The sequence below is a fragment of the Schistocerca piceifrons genome, chromosome 5, assembly GCF_021461385.2.
Source record: "Schistocerca piceifrons isolate TAMUIC-IGC-003096 chromosome 5, iqSchPice1.1, whole genome shotgun sequence".
Lineage (NCBI taxonomy): Eukaryota > Metazoa > Arthropoda > Insecta > Orthoptera > Acrididae > Schistocerca > Schistocerca piceifrons.
Genome location: NC_060142.1, coordinates 93554414 through 93577023, shown reverse-complemented (window position 1 = coordinate 93577023; position 22610 = coordinate 93554414).

The following is a 22610-nucleotide window of genomic DNA, read 5'->3' as shown; positions in this document are numbered from 1 at the left end:
GACCTCAGATGCTAAGTCCGAGAGTGCTTAGAGCCATCTGAACCATCTGAACTCGTAGTCTGCCGCCTCCCTGCTCGTTCGTCTGTGTGAGAGGAACCATGATCACACAGACGCCCAAAAATGGCTTGAAATGTTGTGTGATGTGGTTGGTGTCTGTGGGGGCACTTGTTTTGGTACAGCCGTGCTGCCTCTCGACCTTTTCCAACTGCTTGACCGTACACAGATACCATCTCGGCTTGCTACCATTCTGCTGCTTGTTGCCATTCTGCTGCTTATAGTACGCTGCGTAAATCACACAGCCTGCAACACACAAGGAACACCCAACACATGGTCAGAGAAACTTTCATTCGTCAGGAACATCTACCATGGCAACGATGCGTTGGTTCAAATGGCTCTGAGCACTATGGGGCTTAACTTCTGAGGTCATCAGTCCGCTAGAACTTACAACTACTTAAACATAACTAACCTAAGGACATCACACACATCCATGCCCGAGGCAGGATTCGAACCCGTGACCGTAGCGATCGCGCGGTTCCAGACTGTAACGCCTAGAACCGCTCGGCCACCACGGGCGGCCAACGATGCATTCCCGGACACATGTTACACAATCTTTTTCCCTCTCTTTTTCCAGTCAGGAATCCGTCCCTGCAGTTTGTCTGTTTTATTAATGTTCATCCGCATCACAGCGTCACTATGCTCCATGTAAGCTGCAGCAACGCCCAGAAAAGGAAACATTTTGGTCGTCGCTTATAATTTACAAGCGACTTAGAGATACTGATTCTCTATGATGTCTGTGAACAAACGTCGAATCGGAGAACTGCATAAGAAATAACGTTACAAATAGCTTACAAACATTGCCGCGGGTCACAGAAGTCACTTGAATGTACACATGCCTAGCATAGGGACTGATTACGGTAACAATCTGTTTTGAAGCAACTGGAAAATGAGAACAAAGTCCCAGTATCCTGCAAGTGGAGAGAAATACACGATTTTTACTTAAATGCCCGTGGCTTACTGCGTCTCACCATAACATTCAAGTCGCTGGTTGAATCCGTGCATATCAAACACAAGACAAACGTCAAAAATACCGCTTGTTGCAGCGAGCTGGCCATGGCGGAGGACTAGGCGAGAGCGCCTTTTTTAGAAAACGTGATGGAACTCAAACGAATTCTGTAGCCAAGCGTTCTGATTGGCTGGCTCGATTCAAAGCATTTGTCTCGTCAAAAGATAAACCAACATTTTCTTGTTTGGGGCGAAAGTGAATCCCTCCCGCAGTCATAGGCGACACCTAACTGTTTCTGGATCAACAAGTGACTTACGCCGAGCGCGTTGCTCTTCCGCGGTACACCGGAAGGCGCTCGTTATGAAACGGCCGCCTTTCGCAGTTCAGTTTGGGCTGAGCCACGTGGCGTTGTCACTCCTCCCAGTGTGAACACACCGCCATTTGGCTGTGCCGCGCGGCTCAGTTCCGTTGACGCCCGGTGTGAATCGACGTTCAGACGCGTCCTGCTACCGACCCTGGAGTCTCCAGCCCCTCTCCAGCGCGCCCGCGCCTGGAGGCGGCCGATCCGTCCAGGGCAGGAGCAGGACGCTGAAAGGCGGAGCGCGGAGCAGGACTAATCGCCCTCACGGCGGCCACTTTATGGCGGTGCAGTAAAGCGACCCTCTTCCCAGAAATATTATTCTCCTCACAGCCGGCTGGCCGCCGCTATAAACGCGCCACGCCACACCGACGCTCACAAGTTTTTCCCAGCGCCTGCAGCAACACACCCTTCTTCCGTTCATCAGAGAAATAAACACCCCACTTTACTGTTCGAGGGAAAAAAAGGAAAAAGAAAGCTTACCAGAGAGTCACTCCGGCAAGCTCAGTTTCAAAATGCACGATACCTACTGCCAAAAAGTAAAAAAAAAAAAAAAAAAGAAAAGAAAAACGAAAAAAAGTTCCAGTAGAATGGCAATCTCGTATCAAAAACAGAGGAGCAAGAATTTCGCACTCACATCCGCAGACTTCAAGAAAACTATGACTCAGTAGATAGACGTACACTTCCCCATTTTCCAGGAGATGAGTAACCTTCCTTTGTTAGCGTGGTGTTATTTTACATAAGTGGCAACGTGGGGTCCAGTGGATCCACATGATATGTTAATGTTGCTACATAGGTATAATATCAATAACTAGGTTATTTAATACAAATTAATGTAGCGGCAACTATATGAACTGCTGAAATTGAATCAAGTAATGCTTATTTGAAGAAATAATGCGTTTTATTACGCTACTGGCCATTAAAATTGCTACACCACGAAGATGACGTGCTACAGACGCGTAATTTAACCGACAGGAAGAAGATACTGTGATATGCAAATGATTAGCTTTTCAGAGCATTCACACAAGGTTGGTGCCGGTGGCGACACTTGCAACGTGCTGACATGAGGAAAGTTTCCAACCGATATCTCATACACAAACAGCAGTTGACCGGCGTTGCTTGGTGAAACGTTGTTGTGATGCCTCATGTAAGCAGGAGAAATGCTTACCATCACGTTTCCGACTATGATAAAGGTCGGATTGTAGCCTATCGCGATTTCGGTTTATCGTATCGCGACATTGCTGCTCGCGTTGGTCGAGATCCAATGACTGTTAGCAGAATATGGAATCGATGGGTCCAGGAGGGTAACACGGAACGCCGTGCTGGATCCCAACGGCCTCGCATCACTAGCAGTCGAGATGACAGGCACTTATCCGCATGGCTGTAACGGATCGTGTTTGACTCAATGCCAAGGCCGTTATAACGGCCAGAGGTGGTTGTTCTGGGTACTGATTTCTCAGGATCTATGCACCCAAATTGCGTGAAAATGTAATCACATGTCAGTTCTAGTACAATATATTTGTCCAATGAATACCTGTTTATCATCTGCATTTCTTCTTGGCGTAGCAATTTTAATGGCCATTAGTGTACATTAGATAAAAGATAATACCTACAGTTATGTTTACGCAATATTAAGTGCATATTCAGTGATTCAACAATCTTCTTCTGATGACTCATTACAATTACCATTTACACACTGATCATAGATTTAAGGAAATGTTTCATGCAGATATGTTATCCCCACTGATGACAAGTGTATTGAGTTGTTTTACATCCTTCGCAGCTGGCGGTTCTCTGGTTTGTCATTAACACCAGACGACGTTCCACTCATTTTTGCTGTCATTTGGCGAATTTCTCTGCGTAAGCAACCCAGTATTGCCTTCTTCTTTAGCTGGTCTAGCGCCAAGCCGAACCAAGTTTCCCAAAGAAAATTCTTCCTTGTCATTTTAAGCATGAGTATGCGAATTTACACCTACTTGTTCGGCACTATCTTGTGACAAAGATGTTGATGTGGAGGTCTAGGAACTTCCCAGCCACTAAATAACTGTCAGGCGCTAATAACGATGAGCAGCACAAGAGTGAAAAACTGGTGACCGGAAATAAACAGATGTGAGAGAGGATTCCTAGACGACATGCAGTGTCGCCAACTTTGTTCATATAACTTCAGCTAACCTAAATGTTCTGGAGATCTATGGACCCCATGCTAACAGTTAAAGGTTAAGGAACACAACACCCACAATCAAGTTCAGAAGAAAACTTTCAAGGCCTTCAAGAACAAAACCGAAGTCAAACACAGAGACGGATTCTGCCCTTCATTCTTTAACTGTGTATTTGATGAAGTGGTCAAGGAATGGCGGCGAGAAACGAAAGGTGAGGGTGTAATACGACTGGATGTAGAGGAAAGGAATGCGGGTGGTCGGGCATGTGGTATTTTCCGAATCAGTAAAAGACGCAGTTAACCAAAGTAAGTAACTACAGAGACAAAAGGCTAAAGCTGATTTACAGATCTCTGTCGAGAAGACATACACTCCTGGAAATGGAAAAAAGAACACATTGACACCGGTGTGTCAGACCCACCATACTTGCTCCGGACACTGCGAGAGGGCTGTACAAGCAATGATCACACGCACGGCACAGCGGACACACCAGGAACCGCGGTGTTGACCGTCGAATGGCGCTAGCTGCGTAGCATTTGTGCACCGCCGCCGTCAGTGTCAGCCAGTTTGCCGTGGCATACGGAGCTCCATCGCAGTCTTTAACACTGGTAGCATGCCGCGACAGCGTGGACGTGAACCGTATGTGCAGTTGACGGACTTTGAGCGAGGACGTATAGTGGGCATGCGGGAGGCCGGGTGGACGTACCGCCGAATTGCTCAACACGTGGGGCGTGAGGTCTCCACAGTACATCGATGTTGTCGCCAGTGGTCGGCGGAAGGTGCACGTGCCCGTCGACCTGGGACCGGACCGCAGCGACGCACGGATGCACGCCAAGACCGTAGGATCCTACGCAGTGCCGTAGGGGACCGTACCGCCACTTCCCAGCAAATTAGGGACACTGTTGCTCCTGGGGTATCGGCGAGGACCATTCGCAACCGTCTCCATGAAGCTGGGCTACGGTCCCGCACACCGTTAGGCCGTCTTCCGCTCACGCCCCAACATCGTGCAGCCCGCCTCCAGTTGTGTCGCGACAGGCGTGAATGGAGGGACGAATGGAGACGTGTCGTCTTCAGCGATGAGAGTCGCTTCTGCCTTGGTGCCAATGATGGTCGTATGCGTGTTTGGCGCCGTGCAGGTGAGCGCCACAATCAGGACTGCATACGACCGAGGCACACAGGGCCAACACCCGGCATCATGGTGTGGGGAGCGATCTCCTACACTGGCCGTATACCACTGGTGATCGTCGAGGGGACACTGAATAGTGCACGGAACATCCAAACCGTCATCGAACCCATCGTTCTACCATTCCTAGACCGGCAAGGGAACTTGCTGTTCCAACAGGACAATGCATGTCCGCATGTATCCCGTGCCACCCAACGTGCTCTAGAAGGTGTAAGTCAACTACCCTGGCCAGCAAGATCTCCGGATCTGTCCCCCATTGAGCATGTTTGGGACTGGATGAAGCGTCGTCTCACGCGGTCTGCACGTCCAGCACGAACACTGGTCCAACTGAGGCGCCACAGGACTACATCCAGCATCTCTACGATCGTCTCCATGGGAGAATAGCAGCCTGCATTGCTGCGAAAGGTGGATATACACTGTACTAGTGCCGACATTGTGCATGCTCTGTTGCCTGTGTCTATGTGCCTGTGGTTCTGTCAGTGTGATCATGTGATGTATCTGACCCCAGGAATGTGTCAATAAAGTTTCCCCTTCCTGGGACAATGAATTCACGGTGTTCTTATTTCAATTTACATGAGTGTAGTATATGCCAAACATCGACAACGAATGAATAGAGAATATATGACATAAAAAGAAGCAATGGGAGCAAGAGTAAACAAGATGAATTTAGTATAGAAAATAAGTATTAACATATACAACAAGAAAAATATTTCAATCAATGCAAAGTGATGCGAGTACTGTACCAGACAAATAACTGAATCCGTATGCGCAGCAGAATCTCTGAATCCAGTAAGAACAGGAGTACAGAAGAGACCAAAATTTGTGGAAAGAAGGGTTCTTAGGAGGAACAGGAACCCCAAAGAACAGGAGGTGGACATTATAGAAGACGGGCACACCAAGAATTGTATACCCAAATAGAGAGAATTTCGGACATCATCACGAAAGGAACGTGCAGGAGAAGCTGACATAACAAGTGATACAAGTACATGTGAACAAGAGAAGCAAAGTACTCGCCATCCAAGAGGTACAGGGTCACAGTTGTTGAACTATATGAAACAAAACATAAATTAGTTACAAACTACGGCGTGTACACACTTTATGCAACATGTAAACGTCACTACAGGTATTTGGATTTAGGGTATGACATGTTCGATATACAAGCAATCTGTGGCGATGATGTGGCGCAGACGAATAACGAAATTCTGCATGACGCTCTGAAGTGCCAGAACATCGAAGCTGTCGATGACGTCCTGAATGGGTGTTTTCAGCTCAGCGTTGGTTTTGGGTTTATTGCTGTTTCACCTTGTCTTTGATATAGCCCCACAAAAAGTAGTCGTATGTGTTCACATCCGAAGAATACGGCGGCCAATCGAGGCCCATGCCAGTGGCCTCTGGGTAGCAAGAGTTAGAATGCTGTCTCCAAAGTGCTAAGCCAGGACATCAAACACTCTCCTGCTTCGATGGGTTGGAGCTCCGTCTTTCATGAGCCACATCTTGCAAAAATCGGAGTCATTATGGATAATGGGGATGAAATCATGTTCCAAAACCTTTACGTACCATTCGGTAGTCACCGTTCTATCATGGAATATCGCACCGATTATTCAGTGCATGGACATTGGACACCATACAGTCACCATTTGAGGGTGAAGAGACTTCTCGAGCCGGCCGCTGTGGCCGAGCGGTTCTAGGCGCTTCACTCTACAACCGCGAGACCACTACAGTCGCAGGTTCGAATCCTGCCTCGGGCATGGATGTGTGTGATGTCCTTAGGTTAGTTAGGTTTAAGTAGTTCTAAGTTCTAGGGGACTGGTGGCCTCAGATGTTAAGTCCCAAAGTGTTCAGAGCCATTTGAACCATTTTTTTAGACTTCTCGATCGCTAAATGAGGATTCTCAGTCCCCCACATGCGCCAATTTTTCTTATAGACGAATCCATCCAAATGAAAATGGGCTTCGCCACTAAACCAAACTATACTAATTCCCATCATACCCCGCAGCCACCCGCCCAGTTTGAACGTCTTAACACAAACCGTTCAGAAGTTATGATGATTTTACTTCATGTAGTTAAATATTCGTGACCCTGTAGAAAGGGATCTGGAAGAAGTGCTAATACAGGAACCAGACTTTAACAACAGGTTGATCTTCAAATAAAAAATTCGGGCTTTCACAGGTTTCCAAGACAGAATTAGATACAGTGCAAAATCCTCATGGACAGAAGACTGAAAATTGTTGCAATATATGACACTACAATAATACTGGACAAGGCTAAAGCTCAGGAGAAACGAAGCTGACCCGCTTGAACGTGGTTCTCATACTCTCAAAACGAAAAGAAGAAGAAGAATGACCGTTTTTCGAAGCATAATTTCATTATATATCTGATCAAAAGTATCCGATCACCTATTACTAGAGATTAATATAAAACGTGTCCTCTCTTCACCTTTATGGTAGTTTTAACTCTGCTGAGAACACTTCCAATGAGGTGTCTGAATATCTGTGGAGGAATGACAGCACATTTTCGCCTAAAAGCCAAAACAAGAGAAAAATGGCTCTGAGCACTATGGGACTTAACTTCTGAGGTCATTAGTCCCCTAGAACTTAGAACTAGTTAAACCTAACTAACCGAAGGACATGACACACATCCATGCCGGAGGTAGGATTCGAACCTGCGACCGTAGCGGTCTCCAGGTTCCAGACTGCAGCGCCTAGAACCGCACGGCCACTTCGGCCGGCAAAACAAGAGAACAACGCCCATATAGTACTAGGGACAGAAAGTTGGCTGAAACCAAACGTAAACAGTAATGAAATCCTAAACTCAGATTGGAATGTATACCGCAGAGACAGGCTGGACAGTGAAGAGGGAGGTGTGTTTATAGCGATAAGAAGTGCAATAGTATCGAAGGAAATTGACGGAGATCCGAAATGTGAAATAATTTGGGTGGAGGTCACGGTTAAAGCAGGCTCAGACATGGTAATTGGATGTCTCTATAGGCCCCCTGGCTCAGCAGCTGTTGTGGCTGAGCACCTGAAGGATAATTTGGAAAATATTTCGAGTAGATTTCCCCACCATGTTATAGTTCTGGTTGGAGATTTTAATTTGCCGGATATAGACTGGGAGACTCAAACCTTCATAACGGGTGGCAGGGAGAAAGAATCCAGTGAAATTTTTTTTAGTGCTTTATCTGAAAACTACCTTCAGCAGTTAAACAGAGAACCGTCTCGTGGCGGTAACATATTAGACCTTCTGGTGACAAACAGACCCGAACTATTTGAAACAGCTAACGCAGAACAGGGAATCAGCGATCATAAAGCGGTTACTGCATCGGTGATTTCAGCCGTAAATAGAAATATTAAAAAAGGTAGGAAGATTTTTCTGTTTAGCAAAAATGACAAAAAGCAGATTACAGAGTACCTGACGGCTCAACACAAAAGTTTTGTCTCAAGTACTGATAGCGTTGAGGATCAGTGGACAAAGTTCAAAACCATCGCACAATATGCGTTAGATGAGTATGTGCCAAGCAAGGTCGTAAGAGATGGAAAAGAGCCACCGTGGTACAACAACCGAGTTAGAAAACTGCTGCGGAAGCAAAGGGAACTTCACAGCAAACATAAACATAGCCAAAGCCTTGCAGACAAATAAAACTTACGCCAAGCGAAATGTAGTGTGAGGTGGGCCATGCGAGAGGCGTTCAATGAATTCGAAAGTAAAGTTCTATGTACTGACTTGGCAGAAAATGCTAAGAAATTTTTGTCTTATGTCAAAGCGGTAGGTGAATCCAAACAAAATGTCCAGACACTCTGTGACCAAAATGGTACTCAAACAGAGGATGACAGACTAAAGGCCTTCATACTAAATGTCTTTTTCCAAAGCTGTTTCACAGAGGAAGACTGCACTGTAGTTCCTTCTCTAGATTGTCGCACAGATGACAAAATGGTAGATATCGAAATAGACGACAGAGGGACAGAGAAACAATTAAAATCGCTCAAAAGAGGAAAGGCCGCTGGACCTGATGGGATACCAGTTCGATTTTACACAGAGTAGGTGAAGGAACTTGCCCCCCTTCTTGCAGCGGTGTACCGTAGGTCTCTAGAAGAGCGTAGCGTTCCAAAGGATTGTAAAAGGGCACAGGTCATCCCAGTTATCAAGAAGGGACGTCGAACAGATGTGCAGAACTATAGACCTGTATCTCTAACGTTGATCAGTTGCAGAATTTTGGAACACGTGTTATGTTCGAGTATAATGACTTTTCTGGAGACTAGAAATCTACTCTGTAGGAATCAGCATGGGTTTCGAAAAAGACGATCGTGTGAAACCCAGCTCGCGCTATTCGTCCACGAGACTCACAGGGCCATAGACACGGGTTCCCAGGTAGATGCCGTGTTTCTTGACTTCCGCAAGGCGTTCGATACAGTTCCCCACAGTCGTTTAATGAACAAAGTAAGGGCATGTGGACTATCAGACCAATTGTGTGATTGGATTGAAGAGTTCCTAGATAACAGAACGCAGCATGTCATTATCAATGGAGAGAAGTCTTCCGAAGTAAGAGTGATTTCAGGTGTGCCGCAGGGGAGTGTCATAGGACCGTTCCTATTCACAATATACATAAATGACCTTGTGGATGACATCGGAAGTTCACTGAGGCTTTTTGCAGATGATGCTGTGGTGTATCGAGAGGTTGTAACAATGGAAAATTGTACTGAAATGCAGGAGGATCTGCAGCGAATTGACGCATGGTGCAGGGAATGGCAATTGAATCTCAATGTAGACAAGTGTAATGTGCTGCGAATACATGGAAAGATAGATCCCTTATCATTTAGCTACAAAATAGCACGTCAGCAACTGGAAGCAGTTAATTCCATAAATTATCTGGGAGTAGGCATTAGGAGTGATTTAAAATGGAATGATCATATAATGTTGATCGTCGGTAAAGCAGATGCCAGACTGAGATTCATTGGAAGAATCCTAAGGAAATGCAATCCGAAAACAAAGGAAGTAGGTTACAGTACGCTTGTTCGCCCACTGCTTGAATACTGCTCAGCAGTGTGGGATCTGTACCAGATAGGGTTGATAGAAGAGATAGAGAAGATCCAACGGCGAGCAGCGCTCTTCGTTACAGGATCATTTAGTAATGGCGAAAGCGTTACGGAGATGATAGATAAACTCCAGTGGAAGACTCTGCAGGAGAGACGCACAGTAGCTCGGTACGGGCTTTTGTTAAAGTTTCGAGAACATACTTTCACCGAAGAGTCAAGCAGTATATTGCTCCCTGCTACGTATATCTCGCGAAGAGACCATGAGGATAAAATCAGAGAGATGAGAGCCCACACAGAAGCATACCGACAGTCCTTCTTTCCACGACCAATACGAGACTGGAATAGAAGGGAGAACTTTTTATATTTAAATAATTATATTTTTTTTATCAATTAGCTTGCAGATAAACGTCACACATTGTAATAATTAGTGTACGAACACACAGAGCAACAGCCAGGGCAGAAACATTAGAAATGGTCCGCCTCCACGTGGCAGGGACGGTAACGGAATGGGGACTTGTCAAGCTGACATAACTTGCAAGCAGCCATTTCGGCTAAGAGACCTAACACTGCCTGGCTTGTTACTTGTTATAAGTAGCACACGGCCCACCTTAGTAACTCAGGTGGTGGGCTACTCTGTAGTGTTTAAATGAAAAAAAAAAAGTCCAGTTAGAGTAGCACCTTCGAAGAAAAAGGGACCAAAAACTTTATTGGCTGAAATGGCACAGAAAACGTTCACCTTAGGCGAGTCACGTTCATACTGAGTTGTTTCCCGCGGATTCTCAGTGCCCCATATACAGACATTGTGACGGTTGACTTTCCCATTAGTGTGGAAAGTTGCTTCATCACTAAACACAATCTTTGAAACGAAAGATTCATCTGTTTCCATTTGAGCAAGGATAAAATCACAGAAATCGATTCTTTTAATCTTATCAGCTGAAGACAGTGCTTGAACCAATTTCAGACGATAAGGTTTCATAACTAACCTTTTTCGTAGGACTCTCCATACAGTTGATTGTGGAATTTGCAGCTCTCTGCTAGCTCTGCTAGTCGATTTTCCTGGACTGCGAACAAATGCTTGCTGGATGCGTGCTACATTTTCATCACTCGTTCTCGGCCGTATAGAACTTTTCCCTTTGCACAAACACCCATTCTCTGTAAACTGTTTATACCAACGTTTAATACACCACCTATCAGGAGGTTTAACACCATACTTCGTTCGAAATGCACGCTGAACAACTGTCGTCGATTCACTTCTGCCGTACTCAATAACACAAAAAGCTTTCTGTTGAGCGGTCGCCATCTTAGCATCAACTGACGCTGACGCCTAGTCAACAGCGCCTCAAGCGAACAAATGTACAACTAAATGAAACTTTATAACTCCCTTAATTCGCCGACAGATAGTGCTTAGCTCTGCCTTTTGTCGTTGCAGAGTTTTAAATTCCTAAAGTTGTGGTATTCTTTTTGAATCACCCTGTACAATTAACAGTAGAAACATATCTCATTCGGTAACATGGAAAAAAGGGGCTCTTAGTGCTCAAAATATGACTGCAATGCTCATGACACACAGTGATGGTGGTGGTCTTAGACCTGCTCTACATATTCACCGTTCAACGCGACATTGTTTCCAACGGCGAATGACTTGGCGAAGACTTTAGGTGCAGGGGCCTGCATTTTTGCGATTCAGTAAACGTTCTACATCGAAAATCACCTCGTCTTCAGTCTGGAAATTCATGCCACGCAATGGTTTCTTCATCTGAAGAATAAGCTTTAAATTAATGTGTGCCATGTGAGATTTAAAACTTTCCCAGCGTACATACTGTTTCACAAAATTTCGGGAGAACTGCCGGATGTTTGTAACTTCGTGCCACAATATTTCGGCGCAGAGTCTTCCGGCCATCTTCAGGTGATACTGGAGAAAACGGCCTGAGGTCTGGTATTTAAGGTCCCGCCGGCACATGCGCGGTGGATTCACCTGGATTCAGCAGAATCGGACGCTCTCAAGTAGCGCACACGTAACGCCTAGTGAAGCCACCACGCATGTGCCGGCGGGGCCTTAAATACCAGAGCTCAGGCCGTTTTCTCCAGTATCACCTGAAGATGTCGGGAAGACTCTGCGTCGAAATATTGTGGCAGGAAGTTACAAACATCCGGCAGTTCTCCCGAAATTTTGTAGAACAATGTGTGCCATGTCAAGAGAATACGGAGGGGTGAGGGAGCACAACGAGCCACGGACTGAGCAGTCGCGAAATCAAGCTGACTGCGACCTGTATCATGTTCAAAATACCGTTTAAGTCGCTTAAAACTGATCTGCGATAGACACCTTTCCCACTGTCGCCTCGACTACGATACACCAGTTTCGAAAAACATGGCCTCCACTTTTCTTGCTACACCCCGTTCCTCACAGAGAGATGGTGTGCCACTTCTTTCTTCGCCTTAACACTGCTTCAATCCCACTGGAAGCGTCTACGCCAACTAACCATTGCTTCATGAAATGGTGCAGTGTTGTTGTACACTTCACCTAACTTAGCACTGATTGTTGCAGCATGGCTCCCTTTTGTGTGCTGAAAACTAATCATCGAACGATACTCTGGTTCTCATAGGACTGCATTATTTCGTTTTCGGTCCTCTAGTAGCTTGCTACGCTACTATGATGGAAGTATATCAGTGCCTACCAGGTGTGAAGAAATATACAGTGTGTGATCAGAAGTGTCCGGACAACTGGCTGAAAATGATTTACCAAGTTCGTGGTGCCCTCCATCGGTAATGCTGGAATTCAAAATGGTATTGACCCACCCTTATCCTTCATGATAACTTCCACTGTCGCAGGTATACGTTCAATCAGGTGCTAGAAGGCTTCTTCTGGAATGGCAGCCCATTCTTCACGAAGTGCTGCACTGAGGAGAGGTATCGATGTAGGTCGGTGAGGACTGGCACGAAGTCGGCATTTCAAAACATCCTGATGGTGTTCTATAAGATTCATGTGAGGAGTCTGTGCAGGCCAGTCCTTTACAGGGATGTTATTGTTGTGTAACGACTCCGCCATAGGCCGCGCAATATGAACAGGTGCTCGATCGTGTTGAATGATGCAATCGCCATCCCAGAATTGCTCTTCAACAGTGGGAAGCAAGGTGCTTTAAAACATCAATGTAGGCCTGTGTTGTGATAGTGCCACGCGAAACAAGGAGGAGTGCAAGCCCCTCCATGAAAAACACGACCACATCATAACACCACCGCCTCCGAATTTTACCGTTGGCACTACACATGCTAGCAGATGAAGTTCACCGAGCATTCGCCATACCCACACCCTGCCATCGGGTCGCCTCATTGTGTACCGTGATTCGTCACTCGACAAAACGTTTTTCCACTGTTCAAACGTCCAATGTTTACGCTCCTTACAGCAAGCGAGGCGTCGGTTGGCATCTATCGGCATGAAGTGTGGCTTATGAGCAACCACTCGATCATAAAATCCGAGTTTTCTCACCTTCCGCCTGTCATAGTACTTGCAGTGGATACTGATGCACTTTGGAATTCCTATGTGATGGTATGGATAGATGACTGCCTATTACACATTACGACTCTTCAACTGTCGGCGGTGTCTGTCAGTCAATAGACGAGGTCGGCCTGTACGCTTTTGTGCTGTACGTGACCCTTCACGTTTCCACTTCGCTATCACATCGGGAACAGTGGACTTATGGATGTTTAGGGGTGTGGAAATCTCGCATACCGACGTATGACACAAGTGGCACCCAAACACCTGACCACGTTCGAGGTCCATGAGTTCCGCGGAGCGCCCCATTCTGCTCTTTCACGATGTCTAATGACTACTGAGGTCGCTGAAATGAAGTACCTGGCAGCAGGTGGCAGCACAATGCGCATAATATGAAAAACGTATGTCTTTGGGGGTGACCGGATACTTTTGATCACATAGTGTACCTGCAAACAAATTCAAAATGAATTGCCTAAATTTATTTTTTCAAAGTCATAACTGAAACTTTGTGCCTGATCCTCATGAATAACAATCGAACAGCCACACTACTGGAAACTTACAACCAGTCGCATATACTGCGTTAACTTTACGTACGCCACCAACTTTCGTCACTTGTTACTATTAATGGTCTTTCTCAACTAGGAACTGTATATAAGCTCTCCATTTCTAGAAAAAAGTCTTACGCACTGCCTTACTGGACTTCAATAAATCAACAAAAAAGCATTGAAGGTACTAGGGGCCTTCAAGAAGCAATGCAAAACAATTTTTTTCTGTAATCAAGTTAATTTTATTCAAAATTCCAATACACAATATTCTTCCCCACTCTTTCGGCTACAAAAGACTATTTCTCAGTATAATCTGCATTCAATGTGACAGCCTTACTCTGCCTTACTGGGAGGGCTTGTGTGCCTACATGGTACCACTCCACTGGTCAACATCGGAGCCAACTTCTTGTTGCCTCAATAACCTCCCTATCATCCATGTACTGCTTCCTGCTGAGGGCATCCTTCACTGGCCCAAAAAGATGGAAATCGAAAGGTGCGTCAACCTTGTGGGCACACACCTTTGAAAACCCCAACTGGTGGACGAGTGTGTCAGCACTACCAGGAGAGGCGTCCAGATATGCAACGAGGTTTTTGATTGTGACCCGTCAGTCACCTCGAATGAGAGTGTCCCTACGTGCCAACACTGTAGGAGTTATAGCTGTGTGCAGTCGGCCGGAACATTGGAGATCGGACGGCTTTCGCGGCCCTTTTTGCAGTGATGACAGACGCCTCGCCCAACGAGTCACCCTGCTTTTGTTCACTGTCAGGTCTCCGCAGACATTCTGCAAGCGCTTATGTATATCTGCGATGGTTTGGTTCTCTGCCAAATGAAACTCAATAACAGCTTCTTGCTGGGAGCGCATCTCCATTACAGACACCATTTGCAGACTATGCATAACGCCGTCAATTATAGGAACTTCATTTGAAACTACAGGGGCTGAAGCCGGAATATTGCACGATGTTCCACAAAACGAGTTCTGCATTTTTTCAGCCGTAAATGGCAGAGAAAAACATGTGTTGCGTTACTTATTGAACGCCCCTCGTGTTTGATATAACACGGAAAACCTAAATCAGGATGGCCGGACGTGGGATTGAACAGTCGTCCTCCCGAATGCGAGTCCAGTGTGATAACCAATGCGCCACCTCGCTCGGTAAACAGTGTGCTGTAATCGAGTTTCTGATCGCAGAAAACGTGCCTTCAATTGAAATCCGTGTACAGTTGTGACTGTGCCCACCACATTAACGTGCGACAGCTGCAACTATCCGACAACTTGGGTTGACCCTCATCGATCATCTTCCGTACAGTCTCGACCTGGTCCCATCCGATTTTCACCTGTTACCAAAACTTTGAGAACATCTTTGAGCACTTCATTTTCATAGTGATGAAGCGGCGCAAGGAGAGATGAGACTGTGACCCTGTCAACAAAGTCAGACATTCTACAGTGACGGTATCAAGAAACTGATCTCTCGTTCGGACAGATGTGTTCGTCGCCAGGGTGACTATGTTGAGGAATGAATATGCAGACACCAAGAGTAAGGATGTAGCATGTTAGTAAAGTTCGTTTTATTTAAAAAGCTTTAAGTGTTTTCACACAAAAATTCGGAAGCAGTGTTTCTCTGACGCTGTCTTATATCAATGAAAGAGCAACTCAAACAGTTTTTCTTAAAAGCGTTCAATGCGAGCACCATTCGTCACACTTCACACATCGAGTCGTCCGCCTCCGTTAGCTGAGTGGTTAGCGCGACAGAATGTCAATCCTAAGGACCCGAGTTCGATTCCCGGCTGGGTCGGAGATTTTCTCCGCTCATGGACTGGGTGTTGTGTTGTCCTAATCATCATCATTTCATCCCCATCGACGCGCAAGTCGCCGAAGTGGCCTCAGATCGAAAGACTTGCAGCCGGCAAACGGTCTACCCGAAGGGAGGCCCTAGCCACACGACACACCGAGTCGATAGGCGAGTCCTTCCCAAACCTTGATCAGAGTGTCTGGAAGAACAGTCGCAATGCGAGCTTCAATCTTGCTTTACGTCGGATAGCTCAGCTGGTAGCGGAGGAACATACGCATGATCCTTTGTGAAGCTCTAACGTAAATATCGCATGGCGTCAGATGAGGTGAATATGGAGGTCATGCGAAACTGTCATCTGGTCCCCTACGAGCAATCCAGAGGTCGGATACAACGGCCTTTAACACTTTCGCTGCGGCATCGGTGCGGCCCGGCGACGTTCGGGTGCGGACCCGTAATGGTCGAGTGCGGACCGGTGACACTCTGAAACGGCAGGTACCGCTCGGAGACGACGCTCCTAAGCACACCTGAGCAACAGGCTGACGTCAAGACCCTGTAAGATCTGTAGGGTCATGTTCTATACTGACTTAATGGTGACTCCTTAGATGCATTACTTCGACTGCATTGTGGTCACGTTTTAAAGTCTGTTTGCTGTCTCACACCTATAGTGGTCACAGGCGTCATTCAAATGTTCGTGATCTGTTGATAATGTAACAAAAAATAGAATTCAAACAAGCAACAAATCCACTGCATTCAGGAAATATTTGGATTCCAAAACGCAAATTCTTAAGACGGAAAAAACTGAAAAAGGAAACTGTATTCATTTGAAATTATATTTGCTTCAAATGCGCATTTTTAAGATTGACTCTGAAAGAGGTCGTCAATTTAGTGGCATGTTTGCTCCTGGTACGAGAGAATTATCCGTCTACATTTATCATAGACGCCCAGGGGACGCCAGGGTGTGTAGAAATCAGTAAGCGAAACACACTTTACGTGGAGGCTTCTCTCGTGTCCCCCCATCACTTCAATTGCGGTGCTATTAAAACAAATTTAGCACAACAAACTCTTTCGCAAAAAAAACTGAACTGAACGCTTTACAACGCAATAAGAAATGAGTCGACTTAACACAAAAGAAAACCTCATTTTCTGAGTACTCGTGAAATAAAGTTCTAACCTTTCACGTCATAAAAAGAAACCATGCAATGTCAAAAGAAATAAAAGAAGTTGTCTTTGATAATGCGAATTTCCCCGATATTATCGCGTTTCTGGTACTTATGGGAAATTATACAGCAGCTCAAGCAGAATCCAGGTTTGTCTTGGCAGGTTGTACACTCGTATGGTGTATCAGTGCGCTTTCCTTGTTCCGCGCACTTCTTACACCACTTCCTCATAACTTGCTTCTTCCCTGCAGTAGCTTCCCGTTTTGGCACATCGTGTGTTTGTTTGTGATGTTTCTTGCTGACATTTAGTGGAGCGTCCATTGGTGGAAGGAAGCCCTTTATAATGTTCATTCTGTAATCGTACAACGTCATTTTATTTCCTGAGTACTTGTTGTACAGATATAGAGATCTGAAAATTAGCATGTCAATGACAAGAAAGAGTAGTTTTTTCGGCCAGCGGATAGTCTTTCGTTCACATAAATAATACGATAACATCTGGTCTTGTTTATCAGTCTCAGACACGCATTGTACCTAATAATAGGCAAAGGTTTCGTGACTACTTGTTGGCGCGCATTCGTCACTTGCTCCATAACATTTACACGTTCTGTGGAATGTAGGAAACCTCTCGTCGATCCTTCCATTTTCCAATCATAACTCCATTAGAATACCGCGCAATTGTCTCTCCTCTCCCAAGTTTTGCTGATACAACGTCTTCGGGGGTATATTTCCTATTTAATTTCAGAGTAACTGTGGAAAGTGTTTTTAGGTTCAACAGAGTTGTAGCTAAATGAAAACTGTTATAATAACTGTCCAAGTAAACGTGATGACCAACATGCAGATTTTCTGCCATCAAATGCAAAACGACCTTTTCAGCGTGACCTTTTCCCCCCCATACCTCCACTACTTCCCGTGTACACAGCGTGCTTATTTATGAAACCGTCTGGATTATTGAGCGTGTACATCTTAATGCCATATTTATTACATTTGCTTTTATGTACTGTCTAAATGACAATCTTCCCCTCCAAAGAATCATTGATTCATCTATTGATAAATCTCTTCCCGGGTAATACACTTGAGACATTCTCGTGTTAAAATAATCCAATATGGGTCGTATCTTATATAAACGATCGTCTGGTTTCGGGTGAAACCTCCCCGTCTCCTCCGTACCTCTTTTTTTACGCAACCTTCCCTCTTACAATAACCTATGAAACTTTCCCTTAGGATTTCTATCTCTTGCTTAATAATAACAAATGAAATCTTCCCTTTGAAATTAATTCTCTTTCTCAATAATAATAAGTGCAATCTTCGCATCCCAATTTAAATGCTGCTTATTAAAAGTGATTTGCTGATTATTTTGACGAAACATAGAATGCGTCGTCGTCCTGGCCCTCAGTCATTACCTGCAATAACCCAAAACTGTTCCTTACCTTTTTTACTGTTACTGGATCTCCATCTGACTGCTACATCGAACTGCGACATGAATATACTTACTCCGTTTTACTATACTCTATTAGCTGCTGGTGGGCTGTCGTAATAAAGGGCTGTATTTATTACCAAAGCTGACGTTATTCTTTAATAGCAAAGCTGATGTTATTCTTTAATTAATTTGACTGAAGTTACGTAATTCATAGTTAAACTTTTTCTTGACAACAATAAAATTTTGCAACGTTTTACGTTGATGGTTTTGGGATGGATTATAATCAGTAATGCAATATTGCTGGCAAAAATTAATTGTATTCTGAAAACGATTCTTCAAATATTTACTATTGGTAATGAAATGATTTTACAAACGTTCAAATGGGACTTACTTTTTACAATAACCTTACAACTAGCATTGCGCAAACATACCTTGAGTTTCTCAAAAAAAAAAATTCAATAATACTAGTTCCTCTTATGATAATAGTTAGCTGATGTCTCTGTACATCCGTTTATAATCTCTTGTAAATTATAGCTGGTGGCTGGCAGGCACACCGCTCCTCTCAATCTCTCGCTCCAGGCCTGTTACCGACTCGCTTCACTTCTCGCTTACTACTGACTTCCTACGAACACTAAAGTGCGGTCTCTCCTGCCAACAATACTTTCTGGTGCAGACAATCCCTGCTACCATTAAAAAATGTATCAATGCGCGGTCTTTCCCGCTCTTTTCTTAAAATGTATCCATACGCGGTCTCTCCCGCCAACAATAGTTTGGTGCAGACATTCCCTGCTACCACAATTATTTCCAAAATAACAGATATTAATTATTCCTACTTAATCCTATTAATAAAATATAAACATCTTTCATAGATTGTGGTTTGACAATAGACAATAGAAAAATACACGTCTTCACGGGGTTTCCTGGAAGGGGATTTTTTGCAAAATGCACAGAGCGTAATATTATCAAATACCGGTCTCTGCTTATAGTAATAGCTATTCCTCTATTCGCAAACAGCGGTTCTTTCTTCCAGTAATCTTGTAATCGCGGATATTTACCGTTACCCATATGTAACGAAACATCCAGGAAAACTAGTAATTCGCCTATACTTAGAGGTTTCCACTTACAGATCCTAGATCCGTCTTTTGTATTTTCGCTCAGCAATATGTTGACTGCCTTATCGTTCGTTTCGTCAACTACAAGTTGCAACACTTCATCTGTTACCAATTATCTGAAGAAATCCATAGGAGAATTGCCAGCAGGATGAATTTGAAAAACTTCTTCCTTCGTAAATGGTCGATACTGCATATTATGCGGTTCTTTATGCCAGGATTCACCTGGATTATCTCCGTGTGACAGGTCGGGCACTTTTTCGTCGTCGATTTCCACAAAATCGTCGTGATCCGTGTGGTGTCACCGCCAGACACCACACTTGCTAGGTGGTAGCCTTTAAATCGGCCGCGGTCCATTAGTATACGCCGGACCCGCGTGTCGCCAGTCAGTGATTGCAGACCGAGCGCCGCCACACGGCAGGTCTAGAGGCTTCCTAGCACTCGCCCCAGTTGTACAGCCGACTTTGCTAGCGATGCTACACTGACAAATACGCTCTCATTTGCCGAGACGATAGTTAGCATAGCCTTCAGCTACGTCATTTGCTACGACCTAGCAAGGCGCCATTATCAATAGATATATAACTTGTGATGCCTGTACCGTCAGACCGATGTACACCACTTCTGGATTAAAGTTAAGTATTACAGCAACTGCGTCCGTTTTTCTAAGTTCTCATTTCCTTGTAATGTTCCAGACCTCACGCCAGTCTGCGTGAGCTTAAAAGCGTGCATTTCGGCCTCCTCTAGCAACACGGTGTTGGCTCTTCTGCCAACACTTCAATCAGTATCGTCAGATTCGAAACTGTCAGGAAACAGATTCGAAAACTGTGCTTCCACGCTATCATGACTCTGCAGTTCTTCTGCAGCCTCTAAATGACAATCTCCGTGGTATGCTTCGTCCTCACTACACAGAAAATCACTGTCGTCTAGTACACTAAGTAACTGTTCCTCTGTTAATTTAACACTTTTCCTGCTCCTTTTCACAATGGAAGGTCCAGGTGTCGGTTCATTAGTCGCCATTACGAACAATATACGTTCGATAACTGACCACGTAAGACAAAAGTTTTTTACACGCTTTGATGCCAGCTTAGACGTTGCAACTAGACTGAGTAATCCGACAGCGAGCGCGGACGCTTATAAGCGTCAGCGACAACTGGCTCGTGGCTTGTTGTGACGCTTATAAGCGTCAGCCGCAGCTAAAGTGTTAACCTACCGCGTTACGACAATGATGCGGCGCACCGTCTTGCAGCTAAATGAGGACTGTGGTTCAGTTTCTTCCGATTAAGGAAAGAGCCATACTGCTACCGCATCAAGATAATAAACACCAGTTACAGTTGTTTCGCTCAAAAAGAAAGGCCCGAAAACTTTCTGTCGCGATATGGAACACCGTCTTGCAGCAAAGTTGAGACGTAGACCGTAGTGTATAGGCCTTAGAGCTTGTACCAACCGCAAACGTCTCTTTAACAGTCCCGAATCAGACTTCAATGAAAATGTTAATCCACGACTAGCCTTCTGAATTGACTTCTTGGGGCTGTGCATGAAAGACTCCCATTCGTTCAACACGTTCTTCAGTCACTCTTAATAATCGCGTACTTCCCCTTTTGCAAAGACAGCTGATGTTTTCAAACTAATGATACCATCTGCGGATGCTATTATTAATTGTGGGATTACGTTGTAGTGTAAAAACTGATTCAGTCCTTGCAACAGAAAAAGCTTTCTGTTCACTTGTCGCCATTTTCGCCACTAGCGCTTTCAAATGCAAAACATAGGAAACAATGCATGAAGAATTGCCCAGGTATACAAACAAACTATTTTACTTGCACTTTCATTTGGTGCATTATTTATGGTTGTAACCTGAACACAGTAAATGCCAGAAAGCCTTAAAACCCAGATATTCATTTTGAAATAACCGGTGTTCTGTCGTTTTTACGTCAAAAAATATGTTGTGCTGGAGGCCAACGTGAAGTTAGGCAAAAAACATCTGTACCAAAGGCAAGAGTGCTTGGAAAATGTGCAAACAGACGAGACTTTCAGATATACGCAGAAATCAGCCAAAAATGTTGCCACTGACGGTTTTTTAAATGAATAGTACGAAATGTGTATTGTAAAAGAAAACATTTTTATTCTAGTAGGTGAAATAAAAAATTCAAACATTTTTAGTAACTGTAAACCATCTACAGACACAAATAAAGAAGGGTATAAAAATCACTTACAAACACTGTGCACTACATGAGACAATTGAAATTCATCTCACTGCGCGTCTCATGACAAGATTGTTATTGTTTGTCCATTTCCCTTAACTTAATACAATCATAGCAATACAGAAATATAAGATAATTTCACAAACAAAAACTTACACATTTACAGTTGGATATGGGGTATTGATAGTGTAAAAGAACAGTGAGCAAGACTATACTGCCTTGTAACACCACTACCTGGAGAGTATGCAGATAAACACGGTTACCAAACTACGAGCCACAAAAAGTACTTCCTACCAGTGAGAAGTACTGACTCCGACCTTTAGGACACTCTAGAGTGGCCGAGAGTACTTGGTCGAAAAGTAGTGGCCAGAAATCAGAGAACATTTCATTGAATTTTACAACCGGACGATAACTTTCTACATTTTGTAGTACCTTCTTTCCAAAAAAATGTAAAGAAAACGCAAAGGTACACTACGATAAACCTGATGAGGCTATCCTCTCTTGTTGGCAGGATGTCCTTGTATTCGGGAACATGGAGGCTCAAGTTTCCATCTTCCAAACTGTTTTCCACGGTCTTGGGATGATTCCTATTGAAAGCCCACGATCAAAAACCTCTTCGCCCTTGTCAAACTAGACCTTGGAAGGCTGCTGTCCGTTTGATCATAAAGAAAAGAAATCCTGGCGAGGAGGAGCCATTTTGGATGGCTGCTATCGTTTTACTTATTTAATTGATTAACAAACATCATTTGTATTGAACCACGCCAATCTACGAGTGCAATCCATTCCCATTATATTATAGCACAGTTCTTCATGGGTAATCTGCCAGATTGAAGAAATCGGAGGGGGAGGGGGATGGAGACGGGGTGTTAAAACAATGATATAAAGAAACAGCAAGATTTAAGGTATCATTGCTCTGATGCTGTTTCAGACATAAGCAAACAGATCAAATAATTTTCTTGGCACGATTTTTCGATGACTGTCTTCTGAAGTGTGGTGATAAGAAGTGAAACATTGGAAAACTATAGTGTCAAATTTAATGTATGGGAATTCAGTACCCCACACTAGTATTTTCGTGGAAAAATTCGAACGTAAAACAACAGTTAATTCATGCAGGAAATAAGGAAAGGTACGCGCTCCAGACACCTAAGGAAAATAGAAGTACAAGGATCTTGAGAAGCAA